The 18,449-nt window shown below is 42.1% G+C and overlaps 1 pseudogene; it reads left to right on the forward strand.

Moving 5' to 3' along the window:
* The first annotated feature begins 3,192 nt into the window (after positions 1-3,192).
* Positions 3,193-17,250, forward strand: LOC123487108 (annotated as a pseudogene).
* The last annotated feature ends 1,199 nt before the right edge of the window (positions 17,251-18,449 follow it).

Here is an 18,449-nt window from a genome sequence, read left to right on the forward strand (position 1 = left end):
AAACAGGATGCACCTGAACTCAATTTTGAGTCTCATAGCAAAGGGTCTGAATACTTATGTAAATAAGGTATTTCTGTGTTTTATTTTTAATAAATTAACAAACATTTCTAAAAATCTGTTTTGCCTTTTCATTATGGGGTATTGTGTGTAGATTGATGAGTATTTTTATTTATTTAATCTATTTTAGAATAAGTCTGTAACGTAACAAAATGTGGAAAAAGGGAAGGGGTCTGAACATTCAGAATGCACTTTATGTTCTGTCCCCGACCTCCAAAAATAAAACAGCCAAAAATAAAAAGCATGAATTATTTTGTTTTATAAAAATAAAAAATAAAAAAATCTAAACTATGGGCAAAAATAGAATGTAGTTTTCAAGATTTTTTATTGGGTTTTCAAGCTTCTGAATCTGGCAGTAAATGCTGCCATGGGATGGCAATGTTTGAAATAGACCTAGCTAGCTGTATCACTAGCTATCACTCAACGCCAGAGATGGAGCTCTAACGGCCCGGTAGCTTAGTGGTTAAGAGCAGTGTGCCAGTAACCAAAAGGTCGCTGGTTCTAATCCCTGAGCCGACTAGGTGAGAAATCTGTCGACGTGCCCTTGAGCAATGCACTTAACCTAATTGCTCCTGTAAGTCGCTCTGGATAAGAGCGTCTGCTAAACGACGTAAATGTAAATGTATTATTTTCCACTAACCCTACCACCTCTCCCCTAATTGCAGCAAACTAATGAACAACAACACTTAGGCTTCTATTTCCAACTTATACATACTATATACATTTTACGGACACAATCTATTTTACAATAGTTATATTTTGTTTGTTTGTGATTTTAATGCAGGAAAACTGAATCCATTTTACCTCATTTCTACCAGCATGTCACCTGTGCAACTAGAGGGAGAAATACTCTCGATCACCTTTACTCCACACACAGAGACACATACAAAGCTCTCCCTCACCCTCCATTTGGCAAATCTGACCATAACTTTTTCCTCCTGACTCCTGCTTACAAGTAAAAACTCAAAACAGGAAAGTACCAGGTCAATCACACAACCAAGAGCTGCAGTTAGTTTCCAGAATGGGTGGCAAGGAATAAGTTAGTCCTAAATATTACAAAAACTAAAAGCATTGTATTTGCGACAAATCATTCACTAAACCTTAAACCTCAACTAATTCTTGTAATGAATAATGTGGAAATTGAGCAAGTTGAGGAAACTAAACTGCTTGGAGTAACCCTGGATTATAAACTGTCAAAACATATTGATACAACAGTAGCTAGAATGGGGAGAAGCTCTGCCTTCTTAACAGCACTATCAACAAGGCAGGCCCAAGTTCTGTTGCACCTGGACTAGCGTTCAGTCGTGTGGTCAGATGCCACAAAAAGGAACTTAGGAAAATTGCAATTGGCTCAGAACAGGGCAGCACGGCTGGCCCTTGGATGTACACAGAGAGTTAACATTAATAATGTGCATGTCAATCTCTCCTGGCTCAAAGTGGAGGAGAGACTGACTTCATCACTACTTGTATTTGTGAGAGGTATTGACATGTTGAATGCTCCGAGCTGTCTGTTTGAACTACTGGCACACAGCTCGGACACCCTTGCACATACCCCACAAGACATGCCACCAGAGGTCTCTTCACAGTCCCCAAGTCCAGAACAGACTATGGGAGGTGCACAGTACTACATAGAGCCATGACTACATGGGACTCTATTCCACATCAAGTAACTGGTTTTTAAAAACAGATAAAAATACACCTTATGGAAGAGTGGGGACTGTGAAGACACACACACAGACACATGATAACATACGCACTATACACACATGTACACATGGATTCTGTGTTGTAGATATGTGGTAGCAGGTGCAAACCACCATCCGTCATATACAGCATGGTGTCCATGTCATGGGCGTAGGTGTGAACCTATACAGTAAGTAAGTAAATACATTTTGGAAATGTTAAACGCTGTATTGTGAGCTAGCTAGCTACAGCAGGTCACTGTGTGTAGGCTAATGAGCTGCTCGTTAGCTAGCTATCTACAGCAGGCCACTGTGTGTAGGCTAATGAGCTGCTCGTTAGCTAGCTATCTGCAGCAGGTCACTGTGTGTAGGCTATTGAGCTGCTTGTTAGCTAGCTATCTACAGCAGGCCACTGTGTGTAGGCTAACGAGCTGCTCGTTAGCTAGCTATCTACAGCAGGTCACTGTGTGTAGGCTAACGAGCTGTTCGTTAGCTAGCTATCTACAACAGGTCACTGTGTGTAGGCTAACGAGCTGCTCATTAGCTAGCTATCTACAGCAGGTCACTGTGAGTAGGCTAATGAGCTGCTCGTTAGCTAGCTATCTACAGCAGGCCACTGTGTGTAGGCTAATGAGCTGCTCGTTAGCTAGCTATCTACAGCAAGCCACTGTGTGTAGGCTAATGAGCTGCTCGTTAGCTAGCTATCTACAGCAGGTTACTGTGTGTAGGCTAATGAGCTGCTCGTTAGCTAGCTATCTACAGCAGGCCACTGTGTGTAGGCTAATGAGTTGCTCGTTAGCTAGCTATCTACAGCAGGCCACTGTGTGTAGGCTAATGAGCTGCTCGTTAGCTAGCTATCTAGCCAACTTTACATACTATAGTTAAGTGAAATATCATCAGCTAGTTCTCTTCGCACTATCCCCACATGTACACATAGATTTTGTGTTATAGATATGTGGTAGTAGAGTAGAGGCCTGAGGGCACACACTTAATATGTTGTGAAATCTGTTATGAATGTATTGTAATGTTTTAAAAAAAATGTATAACTGCCTTAATTTTCCTGGACCCCAGGAAGAGTAGCTGCTGCCTTGGCAGGAACTAATGGGGGATCCATAATAAACCCCAGGAAGAGTAGCTGCTGCCTTGGCAGGAACTAATGGGGATCCATAATAAACCCCAGGAAGAGTAGCTGCTGCCTTGGCAGGAACTAATGGGGGATCCATAATAAACCCCAGGAAGAGTAGCTGCTGCCTTGGCAGGAACTAATGGGGATCCATAATAAACCCCAGGAAGAGTAGCTGCTGCCTTGGCAGGAACTAATGGGGATCCATAATAAATACAAATACTGCTTACGAGCAAAAACGGAAACAGGAAAGTACCAGCTCAATACGGAAGTGGTCAGATGAAGCGGATGCTAAGCTCCAGGACTGTTTATCTAGCAACAGACTGGAAAATGTTCAAGGATTCATCCGATGGCATTGAGGAGTTTACCTCATCAGTCAACGCCTTCATTAATAAGTGCATCGATCGACGTCGTTGCCACATTGACCGCGAGTACATACAGTTGAAGTTGGAAGTTTACATACACCTTTAGCCAAATACATTTAAACTCAGTTTTTTCACAATTCATGACATTTAATCCTAGTAAAAATTCCCTGTCTTAGGTCAGTTAGGATCACCACTTTATTTTAACAATCTGAAATATCAGAATAATAGTAGAGAGAATGATTTATTTCAGGTTTTATTTCTTTCATCACATTCCCAGTGGGTCAGAAGTTTACATACACTCAATTAGTATTTGGTTGCATTGCCTTTAAATTGTTTAACTTGCGGGTAGCCTTCCGCAAGCTTCCCACAATAAATTCAATTTAAGGTCAAAAATTTTGGCCCATTACTCTTGACAGAGCTGATGTAACTGAGTCAGGTTTGTAGGCCTCCTTGCTCGCACACGCTTTGTCAGTTCTGCCCACAAATGTTCTATAGGATTGAGGTCAGGGCTTTGTGATGGCCACTCCAATACCTTGACTTTGTTGTCCTTAAGCCATTTTGCCACAACTTTGGAAGTATGCTTGGGGGTCATTGTCCATTTGGAAGACCCCATTTGCGACCAAGCTTTTAACTTCCTGACTGATGTCTTGAGATGTTGCTTCAATATATCTCCATCATTTTCCTTCCTCATGATGCCATTTCTTTTGTGAAGTGCACCAGTCCCTCCTCCAGCAAAAGCACCCCCACAGCATGATGCTGCCACCCCCGTGCTTCACGGTTGAGATGGTGTTCTTTGGCTTGCAACTTAGTGTATGTAAACTTCTGACCCACTGGAATTGTGATACGGTGAATTATAAGTGAAATAATCTGGTTTGTAAACAATTGTTGGAAAAATTACTAGTGTCATGCATAAAGTAGATGTCCTAACTAACTTGCCAAAACCATAGTTTGTTAACAAGAAATGTGTGGTGGTTGAAAAACTCGTTTTAATGATTCCAATCTAAGTGTATGTAAACGTCCGACTTCAACTGTAAGTATATATTAGTGACTGCTCTACAAAAAAATATTGGCGTATGGATGTAGCAACTGCAGATTTCCCCTTTAACACCACACATCAGCTCAACAACTGCCTCTGTTCTTAAGACAGTACTTACTAGTGTTAATCAGGGCTCGGTTTCTCAAAACCATCTTACTGCTAAGTTCATTATTAGAACCATTGGATGCCTTAAGATGCCTTTGGGAAACCGGAACCAGATATCCAGTTTCCTCCTCTTCTTCCTCCTCCTTTTTCGATATGACAGTCATCTCCTCCTCCTCCTCTTTCACTCCAAAAACGGCGGCATCCTCCTCTTTCACTCTGAACCGTCTTCCTCTTCTTTCACTGTAACGTCTTTCTCTTCTTCTTTCACGGTAACAGCCTCACCCTCTACTTGTTTTTGTATTGTAACATCCTCCTCTTCCTCCTCCTCTTTCACTAGAGCTGCTTTCTCCGTCCAGCAGACCTCCTCTTCTTTAGCAGGAGGAGAGTAGCTTAGTGAACTCATGGTCGGGGATGTTAGCTAGCTAGGCTAGTGCTAACTTAACCAGCCAGCTAGCTGACCAATAACAACAACACCGTAAATATGAAATTAAATGGGATAACTAACTAGACGACAGAAGTGGGTTTAAAACACAGTGGCTAATATACACGAAAGCGTCTAAAGAGCTTTATTGGTTCGGCTATTTTGTCTAGCAAGCTACCGAGGTGTCTGACTAACTGTTGCTGCTGTTGAAAGAAGCGTCCCGTCCACTAGATTATACGTCACACTAGCAGCATAGCCTTAAAGTCCCACATCTCCTTTTGCTGCTGCTACTTCTTCTTCTTCTTCTTCTTCTTCTTCTTCTTCGGTGGGTTTTATGGCGACTACAACCCCAAAATGTGGATTGCCGCCACCAACAGGACGGGTTGAAACCAAAACAAGGTTAACATTTTTTTTTTTTTTTTACAAATCCAGATTTAATAGGGAAACTAACTTAATCCACCCAAATAAAAATAGTACATTGACAAAAACTAAACAAACAAAACTCCCACTTCTTCCAATTCTCCATATCTCCCTTTTCATTCCTGTAGCTTTTCAGGCCCTGGTGAAAGGCAACCCCTGCAGCCTGCAGTGAAGGCCTATCCACCACCATTGACTCTTCAGGAGCACCATTCAAACCCTCAACCCTTTTAACAGCTGCTGCATATGAAATGCTCTGGACAGCCCTGACTTTGGCCACCACATTCTCTTTCACCATTGTGGGGCGTTCGAAAGACGTGGCTTCATGGTTCCCACCACAATTGCAACATGTCACATTTTCATCACTTTTATAACACATGATATTGTCTCGGCTTCTCCCTTCTGCAAACACTTGAAACATGACCAAAAGCTTTACAATGATCACACTGCATTTGGTCTTGGGATAAATGCTCTGACTCTGTAGTTAATATACCTCAACTGCACTTGAGTAGGGGAGACTCTATATCAAAAAACAAAAGAACAGATAGACTCTTCACTTTTTCACCATTCAGGACACGATTCATCCGACGTGCATCCAATCACTCCAGGAATATTTTTCATCTCTTGAACATCTACTTCCAACTAGACTCCAGATATAACACCCTTGAGAGGTGCCCTGTTCCGAAGAGACACACACGACACTTCAAACTTATGGAATCGGTTAAGACCCAACACACGTTCCTTTCCTGATCTGCAGAAGCAAAAAACCAGCCCGCCTCTCGTGATCCTCACAGCCTTCACTCTACCCAGCACTTTCTCCACCAGTTTGGATATCTCAAAATGGTTTCTTCCAGATTGGTAATTCAATCAGCTGCTCCTCATTAACAAACCGTATTTTCTTCCTACAAGATACGAAGTGACATTCTCATCCTATTGTTTCCAATGGGAGCACATTAATCATAGTGGGCAGAACAAGCAAGGAAGTGGGCAGAGCCAAGCAGGAGCAAGAGAGGTCCTATTGGCCCGTTCTATAATCTATTTGCATATTTCCTTTAGGGAACGCCTACTTTGTGAAGATTGCCCATGTGCAATAACTCAATTCGCCCTTGCACTCCTTCTAAACAACGCAATTTTTTGAAACTTTGGCAAAGGGTAAAGTCTATTAAACGTAGTCCATTCTGTTTGTTACAGATTCTCCCACTGGGCAAGAGAGAGCATTTATTTTTCATGCATCCAATACATTCCATACATGGAACGCCTACTCTGTTATTACGTATGTATTAACTTATTTCCGGTTATCTTCTCAACTACCCACAATGCACAAAAACTGAAAGCATTGTATTTTTATTTTGTAAATTTTATTTCACCTTCATTTAACCAGGTAAGCCAGTTGAGAACAAGTTCTCATTTACAACTGCGACCTGGCCAAGATAAAGCAAAGCAGTGCGATAAAAACAACAACACAGTTACATATGGGGTAAAAAAACAAAGTCCGAAAATACAACAGAAAATATATATACAGTGTGTGCAAATGTAGCAAGTTATGGAGGTAAGGCAATAAATAGGCTATAGTGCAAAATAATTACAATTAGTATTAACACTGGAATGCTAGATGTGCAAGAGATTATGTGCAAATAGAGATACTGGGGTGCAAAAAGAGCAAAATAAATAACAATATAGGGATGAGGTAGTTGGGTGGGCTCATTTCAGAATGGCTGTGTACAGGTGCAGTGATCGGTAAGCTGCTCTGACAACTGACGCTTAAAGTTAGTGAGGGAGATAAGAGTCTCCAGCTTCAGAGATTTTTGCAGTTTGTTCCAGTCATTGGCAGCAGAGAACTGGAAGGAATGGCGGCCAAAGGAGGTGTTGGCTTTGGGGATGACCAGTGAGCAGGGGCGGCCTGTTCAATAGGGCGATATGGGCGACGCACTGCCAAACGGGAAAAGGAAGGGATTTTTTTTCTAATCAATTATATCACGGCAACAGTAGTTATCAGTGTTGTAATCTATACGTCTGATCTGCCACAGTGCCACACTGCCACTAAATGTCGAATCAGGCTAAAGTCGTGCTTCAAATGGCTCCCCCCCCTTTTGGGGCGATTTCAGTCAGGTTGAAAATCGCCCATAAGTCTGTCATAGACTCCCATGTAAAATCTATTTTTTTCAAATATCAGACCTTTCAATACAATCTCTATGGGTGTCTGAGGGCTTGCACTTACGCGCTTTCGTCATACGTAACGTAACCATGAACGTAACTAAGAAAAGAGCGGATTGTGTCTTTGAAAGAAGTTCCTTTTTGTCGGCGAACAAATGAAGATAAATTGGCAACGAAACAATTAGGACCTCCCAGACCAAATTTAATAATTCAACAGGTTTCTACTAAAGGCGGAAAGTCCTACACCCGAGGAAAAAATAACATTGCCACTCAACTGGATGAGGGATACAGGCTAGCTGTCCGCCGCCACAACGATGAGGTTAGTGTTGATAATCACAAGTTTACTGGAGAACTGAGACCAAGTAGAGACTTTGGACAGGGTGGATATGGTATAATAAAGGCAGTTTATTCAGAGGTAAAGATATCTGGAATCGCGTGCACGGACCCGTTCGTCAAACTCTTAGGGAGCTATACATTAAGCCCCATTACTTACCATATCAGATAAGAGAAATTGCTGCAGCTACATATATTTTACATCCTGGCCCTACATAGTTCACTATTTGCATCACTTACCAAAATATTACATGTGGTCATATATGCTTGGAAAGTGGAGATGCCATAGAACGTCAAAAAAGTAAACATTGCTGGAGACACATTGCCGTTTTGGAGAAGACATCGCGTTTGCTAGCGAAGAGATTTGTTGTGGCAAATGAACTTGGGCTGGGAATTGCCAGGGACCTCACGATAAGATATATGCAAATTTGCGAGTCTCATGATTCTATACGTATTGCGATTCGATACTGTGATTTTATTGCGCACCATATGTCTGTTGCAGAGGGATCAGAAAGCCATGAGAACGAGTTTTGATCAGTCATGGAAATAAAAGTGCTGAAAACAAATTTGCTCCCAATGTGAAAAGATTGAGAACAAGCTATGAAGGAACAATAATGGTGTTTTGGTGCAGGTACAGCCAACTAGCGCTAAAATATTGCGATATTGTCAATACAGTATATCGTAAAGTATCACTATGTAACTCGATTTCTTTCACCCCAATCCCTCAAATTAACGGTAAATAACTGAATTGTTTGCCCCACATTTAGCTAAGATGATTAGCTAGCCAGCTAAAATGTTTTATTTAGTTAGCAGTCGCATCTACAATAGTTTACTGTCAATAACATGTCTCCAAAAATGACGTGGTGTCTCCAATTGTGTTGACATTTTACAATTGCGATGCGCATCCATGAGTATCCACTTTCTGTAGCTCAGCTGGTAGAGCACTGCGCTTGTAACGCCAAGGTAGTGGGTTCGATCCCGGGACCACCCATACACAAAAATGTATGCACGCATGACTGTAAGTCGCTTTGGATAAAAGCGTCTGCTAAATGGCATATTTATTATTATTATTATTATTATTATCTGAAGAGAGCCCCGAAACATTGTGTGCAGACATTTTATGCAATAAATGAAGTAGGTTGAATCTAGTAGTTCTGATCTTCTGATTGGTCCTGATGAGTTGGGCGAGGTCCCCTCCAGGCTACTGTCACTGTTGCATTGGCTCTGAGTCGGGTTCTCTGTCTTCAAATGTTCAGCCTAAGAGAGGGGATTTTTGTGTGTGTGTGTGTGTGTGTGTTTAACAGTGATGATGTGTGTGTGTGTGTGTGTGTGTGTTTAACAGTGATGATGTGTGTGTGTGTGTGTTTGTGTGTGTGTGTGTGTGTGTCCTCAGAGCAAGAACTTCGTGAGTTGGAAGAACTGAGAGGCCTATGGCGTGGGTGTTGTCCTTGGCCACCTGCTGACAAGGCTGACAAGATAGGACCCTTTTGTCCATTGTTATTGGATAGGAACAGAACTTATAACCAGCTCCTGACCTAAATAGATCTTAGCACAACATTTTACTCAACATATCATATTCCATATTCACTATAACAAATATATTTACTACGACATTAGCAAGAACCGCCACATCCTCAGCCGGCTAATCCAGTGTGTGAAGTTTTGCGGAGTGTTTGAGTTAGCTTTGCGAGGCAAAGATGAAACTGAGGGCTCCACCAACCCTGGTAAGCCAACACTTTTGAGATCAGTCAATAAATGCTTCTGGTATTGACTTATATGCTGCCCCTGTCTTCATGTTGTTGCTGGACATATCTTTTTTAAAATGTGTGTAGGTCACCTAAATCATCAGAAAAATTGCCCCCCCTGAGAATTTTTTCAGGAGCCGCCACTGCCAGTGAGATATACCTGCTGGAGCGCATACTACGGGTGGGTGTTGCTATGGTGACCAGTGAGCTAAGGTAAGACAGGGATTTGCCTAGCAGTGATTTATAGATGACCTGGAGCCAGTGGGTTTGGCGACGAATATGTAGTGAGGGCCAGCCAACAAGAGCGTACAGGTCACAGTGGTGGGTAGTATATGGGGCTTTGGAGACAAAACGGATGGCACTGTGATAGACTACATCCAATTTGCTGAGTAGAGTGTTGGAGGCTATTTTGTAAATTACATCGCCGAAGTCAAGGATCGGTAGGATAGTCAGTTTTACGAGGGCATGTTTGGCAGTATGAGTGAAGGAGGCTTTGTTGCGAAATAGGAAGCCGATTCATGATTTAACTTTGGATTGGAGATTCTTAATGTGAGTCTGGAAGGAGAGTTTACAGTCTAACTAGACACCTAGGTATTTGATAGTTGTCCACATACTCTAGGTCAGACCCGCCGAGAGTAGTGATTCTAGTCGGGTGGGCGGGTGCAAGCAGCGTTCGGTTGAAGAGCATGCATTTAGTTTTACTAGTGTTTAAGAGCAGTTGGAGGCTACGGAAGGAGTGTTGTATGGCATTGAAGCTCGTCTGTTTGGGCACAGACCTGGATAGTATGATAGAGCTCTGCAGGCTATCTATACAGTAGATTGCAACCCCACCCCCTTTGGCAGTTCTATCGAGACGGAAAATGTTGTAGTTGAGGATGGACATTTCTGAATTTTTGGTGGCCTTCCTAAGCCAGGATTCAGACACTGCTAGAACATCAGGGTTGGCAGAGTGTGCTAATGCAGTGAATAACTGAAACTTAGGGAGGAGGCTTCGGATGTTAACGTGCAAGAAACCAAGACTTTTACGGTTACAGAAGTCACCAAATTATAACGCCTGGGGAGTAGGAGTGATACTGGGGGCTACAGGGCCTGGGTTAACCTCTACATCACCAGAGAAACAGAGGAGGAGTAGAATAAGGATACGGTTAAAGGCTTTAAGTACTGGTCTTCTAGTGCGTTGGGTACAGAGAAAAAAAGGGGCAGATTTCCGGGCATTGTAGAATAGATTCAGGGCATTATGTACAGACAAGGATATGGAAGGATATGAGTACAGTGGAGGTAAACCTAAGCATTGGGTAACGATGAAAGAGATAGCATCACTGGAGGCACCGATTGAGTCGGTCTCAGCGTGTATGGGGGGTGGAACAAAGGAGCTATCTAAGGCAGGTTGAGCTGGGCTGGGGGATCTACAGTGAAATAGTACAATAAGAAATAACCGAAACAGCAATAAGCAAGGCATATTGACATGGGAGAGAGGCATAAAGCAATCACAGGGATTATTCGAGAGAGCTAAGACAACAGCTGGTAATGGCGACAAAGTTTGGGCTGAGGCTAAACATAAACAGGATGCGGTACCGTATAAAGGAACAGTCCAGCAGGCATCAGCTGTATAGCTGAGTTATCGTAAGGTCCGGTGAACAGCAATAGGAGAGTTCGGAGGTAGTTCGGGGCTGCTACAGCACTGGCTAGCAAGAGGCCACAGCTTGCGTGTGCTAGCGGGCCGGGGCTAGCAGATGGATCTTTGTGGTCGACGTCGTAACGGGAAGCCTGTTGAAACCACATCAGACGATTTCGTCGGCAGACCAGTCATGTTGGATCGGCGGGGCTCCGTGTCAACACTAGGAGGTCCTGTCCGGTTGACAGAGAGGAAGATAGCTGGGAGATGGGCTTGGGGCTAGCTCAAGGCTGATTAGCCAACAACAACATCCATTTGGTTGCAGCTAGCTAGTTGCGATGATCCGGTGTTAAAGGTCCAGTGATTCAGTGATTCCGGCAGAAAAACCGATATGTTCTGGGTCGATAACGCGCTGTGCAGACAGTGCAGACTGGTCGATATTAGTCGAGGCTAGAGCTGGCTGGTAGGTAGTGCAGGCCACAGACAATGGTGAAAAACCGCTAACGGGTGGCTAATAGCAAGTAGCTAGTTAACTGGCTACTCCGTCCAGTAGACAGAGAGGTAGATAGCCGGGATATGGGCCTGGCTCGAAGGCTAGCTCAAGGCTAACTGGTGCTTGCTTCGGGGGCAGTGGTGATTAGCCAAACAGCAACATCCATTCGGTTGCGGCTAGCTAGCTCGCTAGTTGCGATCCGGTGTTAATGTCCAGAGATTCAGTTATTCCGGCAGAAAATCCGATGTTCTGGGTGAAAACCGCTAACGGTGGCTAATAGCAAGTAGCTAGTTAGCTGGCTAGCTAGTTTCAACTGGAGATTCTAGATAAAAGGTAAGTCAATAATATAATCCGTTCCACATAGAGTGAGGCGGGTTACAGTAAAGTATATTTTGTAGAAGGATGAAAAGTGTGATAGGGAAATATGTACGAAAAATACAAAAAAATACAAAAAAACTGGCTATTTACACGGACACACAACAAAGAACACGACTGCACTGCTACGCCATCTTGGAACGCCAAGAGTGTGAAAAGCTGTCATTAAGACAAAGGGTGGCTACTGTAAAGAATATAAAATATAAATTATATTTTGATTTGTTTAACACTTTTTTGGTTACTACATGATTCCATAGGTGTTATTTCATAGTTTTGATGTCCTCACTATTATTCTACAATGTAGAATAATAGTAAAAATAAAGAAAATCCCTTGAATGAGTAGGTGTGTCCAAACTTTTGACTGGTAGTGTACATATACACATATAAATACACATACACAGACATATATATATATATATATATATATCTTTTAAAAATATATTATCGTATCTGAAGATTATGTCTTTGTTAAATGTTTTTCATGAAGAAATTGAATGTTGTTTACGTTAGTATATGTTTTAGTGTAACGTCATGTACAACAGACAGGAAGTGTGTTGTAGACAGGGGAGACTGGTGATTGGCCAGAAGAGGGAGCTTCATTGTTTATAAATAGGGGTTAAACGAAGAAGAAAGTCAGAACGGCCATGGCAATCTGAGGAGCCGTTCTCCGGACACCGCGGGTCTGTACTTATGCTGTAACCTCGTGATTTTAATAAAAGCCTCTAATACGATGCAGCATAAACGGACTCTTTGTTGACAGCAATAATGGCCACCATTCACCCGATACGACAATATTTTCCTTCATTATTTTCCACTAACCCTACCACCTCTCCCCTAATTGGAGCAAACTAATGAACAACAACACTTAGGCCTATGTCTGTCTGTATGTGCACTACCGGTCAAACGTTTTAGAACACCTACTCATTCACCTACTCATACTTTTATTTGGGTTTCTGTGCAAAGTATATGATTTGAATGTTTCTTTAAGCCTGCAGCTAGTTACTTGAAATGAGACATATAATCATGCCAAAACATGATAAAAAAATGCAATTCATTGACAGAGAGATAGCTAGATAATGAAACACAAATTGACATTTACAGTAGCTGGCTATTCAAACTGTAACATTGACCTACTTTCAATACATTTGATAAAATGTCCATGGAGTTCTCTTCATACTATCAAAACAATTCTTATTGCATGCTGAATATTTCAAGTGCACTCGAAACATTATATTTATCTTATTTCAGTCTTCGGGAGCTAGATATATCTGTTTCTCTTCATCAAACAGCAGTTTTCACAAGAGGCATGCCATTGGCTGCCTTGATCACGAGGGTTATGTACGGGACCTCTGATTGGTTCCGAGTTTAGGAGTTCGGCAATGTTGCCTGAGCAGTTGAAATATATTTTTATGAGAACATGTGCAAGAATTGAAGGTTTAAGGGGCCAACAAATGTTATAGTCATCATAACAATATTTTACTGTCATGTATAAAAAATCAGGTCCTTCCTGGACTGGGATCGATTAATTTCACTATTTTCGTCTTATGCCCACCAGCTAATAACACAACCACACCACAGATAGAACAATGAGCCAGATATTTCACCTGATGTATAATGTGAAGCATCCTGTTGTTTCCACTCACTACCAAATATGGTGTTGAGAGGAAGTCCAGTGGGAGAACAGGTAGCCAGATGGATTTTGAAGACGTTCTGCTAATTTTCTCAGTTTCCTGTTTCCGTAACTAGAATCTGTAACAAACAGAATGGACTACGTTTAATAGACTTTACCCTTTGCCAAAGTTTCTAAAAAAGTAGGCGTTCCCTAAAGGTAATATGCAAATAGATTCTAGAACGGGCCAATAGGACCTCTCTTGCTCCTGCTTGGCTCTGCCCACCTCCTTGCTTGTTCTGCCCACTATGATTAATTTGCTCCCATTGGAAACGACAGGTGTAGATCTTCACCGACTAGGTGAAACATCTGTTGATGTGCCCTTGAGCAAGGCACTTAACCCTAATTGCTCCTGTAAATCGCTCTGGATAAGAGCGTCTGCTAAATGACAAAAAAAAAAAAAAAAAAAGACTGCGTTACCCACTCCAGTCAGCAGATGGCGATGTGGGACTTTAAGGCTATGCTGCTAGTGTGACGTATAATCTAGTGGACGGGACGCTTCTTTCAACAGCAGCAACAGTTAGTCAGACACCTCGGTAGCTTGCTAGACGAAATAGCCGAACCAATAAAGCTCTTTAGACGCTTTCGTGTATATGAGCCACTGTGTTTTAAACCCACTTCTGTCGTGTAGTTAGTTATCCCATTTAATTTCATATTTACGGTGTTGTTGTTATTGGTCAGCTAGCTGGCTGGTTAAGTTAGCACTAGCCTAGCTAGCTAACATCCCCGACCATGAGCTCACTAAGCTACTCTCCTCCTGCTAAAGAAGAGGAGGTCTACTGGACGGAGAAAGAAGCTCTAGTGAAAGAGGAGGAGGAAGAGGAGGATGTCACAGTAAAAAAACAAGTAGAGGGTGAGGCTGTTACCGTGAAAGAAGAAGAGAAAGACGTTACAGTAAAAGAAGAGGAAGACGCGTTCAGAGTGAAAGAGGAGGAGGATGTTACAGTGAAAGAAGAGGAGGCTCCCGTGTTTGGAGTGAAAGAGGAGGAGGAGGAGATGACTGTCACATCGAAAAAGGAGGAGGAAGAAGAGGAGGAAACTGGATATCTGGTTCCGGTTTCCCAAAGGCATCTTAAGGCATCCAATGGTTCTAATGATGAACTTAGCAGTAAGATACTTTTGAGAAACCGGGCCCTGATTAACACTAGTAAGTACTGTCTTAAAAACAGAGGCACAAACTCTGCAGTTGTTGAACTGATGTGTGGTGTTAAAGGGGGAATCTGTAGTTGCTACATCCATATTTGGACTTTTAAATTATTTATATATATCCATTGATTCTTGAAGAATATAACACATGCCTCATGAGCTTAGTTCAACTGCTGTACCCCATCAGATCCCAAAATAAGCTTTTTTTACTCCAATGTTTAGAAACAATGTAAATGTAAACCAACACTGTATAGCCTCAACATGGTTAAAACTATTATGTTGATATCATGGATGGTCAGTCCTTGGATCCATAGGTCTGTCTATGAATTTGAGAGTAGTTACATTTCTCCAGTCCCATCCTCATCTTATTACCAAAACAGTGGTGGAATGACAGCTTTGTTATTGTTTGAACTGCAGATTGGTTGATTGATTGATGTGTGGCTTTTTTAAAAGGGGAAACCCAGCAATAAAATGACTGCCCAGAGACTTGGTTTGGTAAATAGCTGAGGGATGGGGGCTGGAGAAATGTAACCACTCTCAAATTTATAGAGAAAGCTATTGTAGCAACCTTAACCCAAAACCTAGCGACCTCATCAATAAGTTCAGACATCTTGGTATAACAGTTATAAGGTGTTGGCTTGACAGTCTCTGGACCCAGGTTTGAGTCCAGCTCAGGGCTACCGCTGGAATTCACTACACTATGAATACAAGGACTGGCCATCCATAAGGTCAAAATCATAGTTTTAACCTGGTTTTGAAGATATACAGTGTTTGTTTACAACCAGTGGCATTATACAAGCTTATGTTTTGGTTTTTGATGGGGAAATACATTTGAGGCATTTATAAGTTATATTCTTCAAGAATCAATGGCTATACAGTATATGGGTCTTTCTATAACTGCCAGTGAGGATTTCCTTGCATTTATGGCAGTGTAGTTCCCTTAAGGGTCAGTCAACTTTGGTAAAACATACTATGGTGAGTCGTGACTTTGGTTGAAGCATCTAAAATCACACCTGACAAGGCCAAGGCCAATGAAATCCACGCCTCGCTGGAAGCCCCGCCTTCCACAGGTGATGAGCGTTAGGCTCGGATTAATTCCTTCAATTATTCCGCCTTTACCTCATTGTGAACAGGAACGATTCATGCTACAGGTGTAGATCTTACTTACAAGCTACCTGCCCAAATACATAGTGCCAACTGTAAAGTTTGGTGGAGAAGGAATAATGGTCTGGGGCTGTTTTTCATGGTTCATGCTCCTTAGTTCCTCCTTAGTTTACAGTAGGTCTATGTTGTTAGGTGAAGTTATGGGTCCTACAGTAGGTCTATGTTGTTAGGTGAAGTTATGGGTCCTACAGTAGGTCTATGTTGTTAGGTGAAGTTATGGGTCCTACAGTAGGTCTATGTTGTTAGGTGAAGTTATGGGTCCTACAGTAGGTCTATGTTGTTAGGTGAAGTTATGGGTCCTACAGTAGGTCTATGTTGTTAGGTGAAGTTATGGGTCCTACAGTAGGTCTGTGTTATTGTTAGGTGAAGTTATGGGTCCTACATTAGGTCTATGTTGTTAGGTAAAGTTATGGGTCCTACAGTAGGTCCAGCATCACATTTAGCTATATGAATAGCAAAACTACATAGAGCCTAAACTATTTAGCGTTTTCTTAATTCTATGGAAACGTATTTTGAGAACGGAATTGGTACGGAAATTGCGATCCGATCTGCCTCTGTAGTTCACTGTTAAACACATTTTCACAAGTTTCGGGGACTTCTGCATCTCTATTAGACTCTGGCAGGACGCTGTTTCGCAGCTAGCAAAACCGAACCTGCTTGGTGCCGCCATTGCCGCGTGTTCTTGTCTGTCATTGTTGTTCAGCTGCTGATTTTGACAAGGCATTTTGATTTCCGTACCAATTCCATTCTCAAAACACGTTTCCATAGAATTAAGAAAACGCTAAATAGTTTAGGCTCTATGTAGTTTTGCCACTCCTACAGGGCATAAATATGATGGCGTCAAAGTTTGAAAAAGGCAACTGCGGTGTCAGTATTATGAGAAGTGGCGAGGCCATGGAGCAGGGCCTCAGAGACTGCTGCCGGTCCATCCGTATCGGTAAGATCCTAATCCAGAGTGACGAGGACACCCAGAAGGCCAAAGTCTACTACGCCAGTGCCCCCAGACATCAGCAGGAGGAAAGTCCCTCCTCATGTACAGGTTCTGACTGAACATGGTCTCCAGCCCAAACATATCATCCTCCTGAGTCTCTTCTCCACCCTCACGGTGCCAAATCCATCATTCAAGAATTCCCAGAAATCACCATACTGACCACCGAGGTGCACCCTGTGGCTCCCCACACTTTGGCCAGAGGTACTTTGGGACAGACTAGTCAGCCCTCCAGGGCCATTCAATGGGACACCATACTATGAGAACCAACCATTGAATGGTCCCTCTCTCGGTTAAATGCGGAAGACACATTTCAGTTGAATGCATTCAGTTGTACAACTAACTAGGTATCCCGCTTTCCATTTTCCTCTCTGTCTGATGTCAGTTTGTCCACTTATTTCAAAAGGGAGTTGTTACCCTGCTGAAGAATGTTGCTTTGCTGTGTACGCCGCCTTAACCTGTACTCCTCAGTCTGACAAAAACAATGCAAAGATTTTCCTGGAAACAGAAAAAGCACATTCCATGCAGGTCTTTTAGGAACTAGTCTAGCAGAGCTTGCATGTACTGCTGCCATTTTATTTATTCAGTTATGGTAATTCATTCTATGTTGTTTTTCCTCATTTAGAAAGTCTAAATAATTCAAATAATTTTTTTCTATGTATTCTATTCAGAGTATGTGAGCGTAGTTGAGCGGTCGGAAATCCTGCTCACCGCTCCGGCGCTCCACAGCCTTTCCAGCCGCTCCGCTAAAAACCGCTCCGCGCTCACAAAAACAAATAAATGCCGCTCCAAATTCGCTCCATTCATTAAAATCACAATTTAACCAACACCCATCTATTCTTTGGACTACCTGGACCTACCATTTGGTTTTTAAGTACTGAAACCAAACCATATGATTTGAATGAAAAGTATTTTAATAAACATGAAAAGGTGAATGCTCATCATTTCAAATAGGCTACATGCCGTATTAAACATAATATAAACACTAAATAGGTCAGGAGCCAGACAGGGAGCCTAAGAAGGAACAAAAAATAATTATTTAGGCTATAATATTTCAATTATTTCAAGGATATAGCCTACAAAGAAATACATTTGCGAGAGCGACACAATAGGCTGGAAGGAAGATAAAGGGCTCAGCATTTAAACAACATTTTGTTGTATTAAATCATTTGAGTCTATAAATTGCACATATAGGCTGTGACTTACTTAGAATTAAATGCAAATGAAAAGAATAATGCCTTATTAGGCTCAGTCTACAGGGCCTTTGAATTCATTTTTAGAAATACCAGTTTGGCCAATCTGGTGGCTTCAGGCTCATGCTGAAAATATCCTCTCCGCGCTCCTTGAACGTTGGGCCAAAATCAATGATGGCCTATTGTATAGATAATAGAAAGAAAATGAATGAAATGTTTAAGAGATCTGATTTTTAGTTTATTAATACTTTGCTACAATGACACAGTTATCTACCCACCTCGTTCCTTTCTTTTAGCATGTGTCCTCTGTAGCTCAGCTGGTAGAGCACGGCGCTTGTAACGCCAGGGTAGTGGGTTCGATCCCCGGG

This window comes from Coregonus clupeaformis, unplaced genomic scaffold (genome assembly GCF_020615455.1).
Source record: "Coregonus clupeaformis isolate EN_2021a unplaced genomic scaffold, ASM2061545v1 scaf1462, whole genome shotgun sequence".
Taxonomy (NCBI): Eukaryota; Metazoa; Chordata; class Actinopteri; order Salmoniformes; family Salmonidae; genus Coregonus; species Coregonus clupeaformis.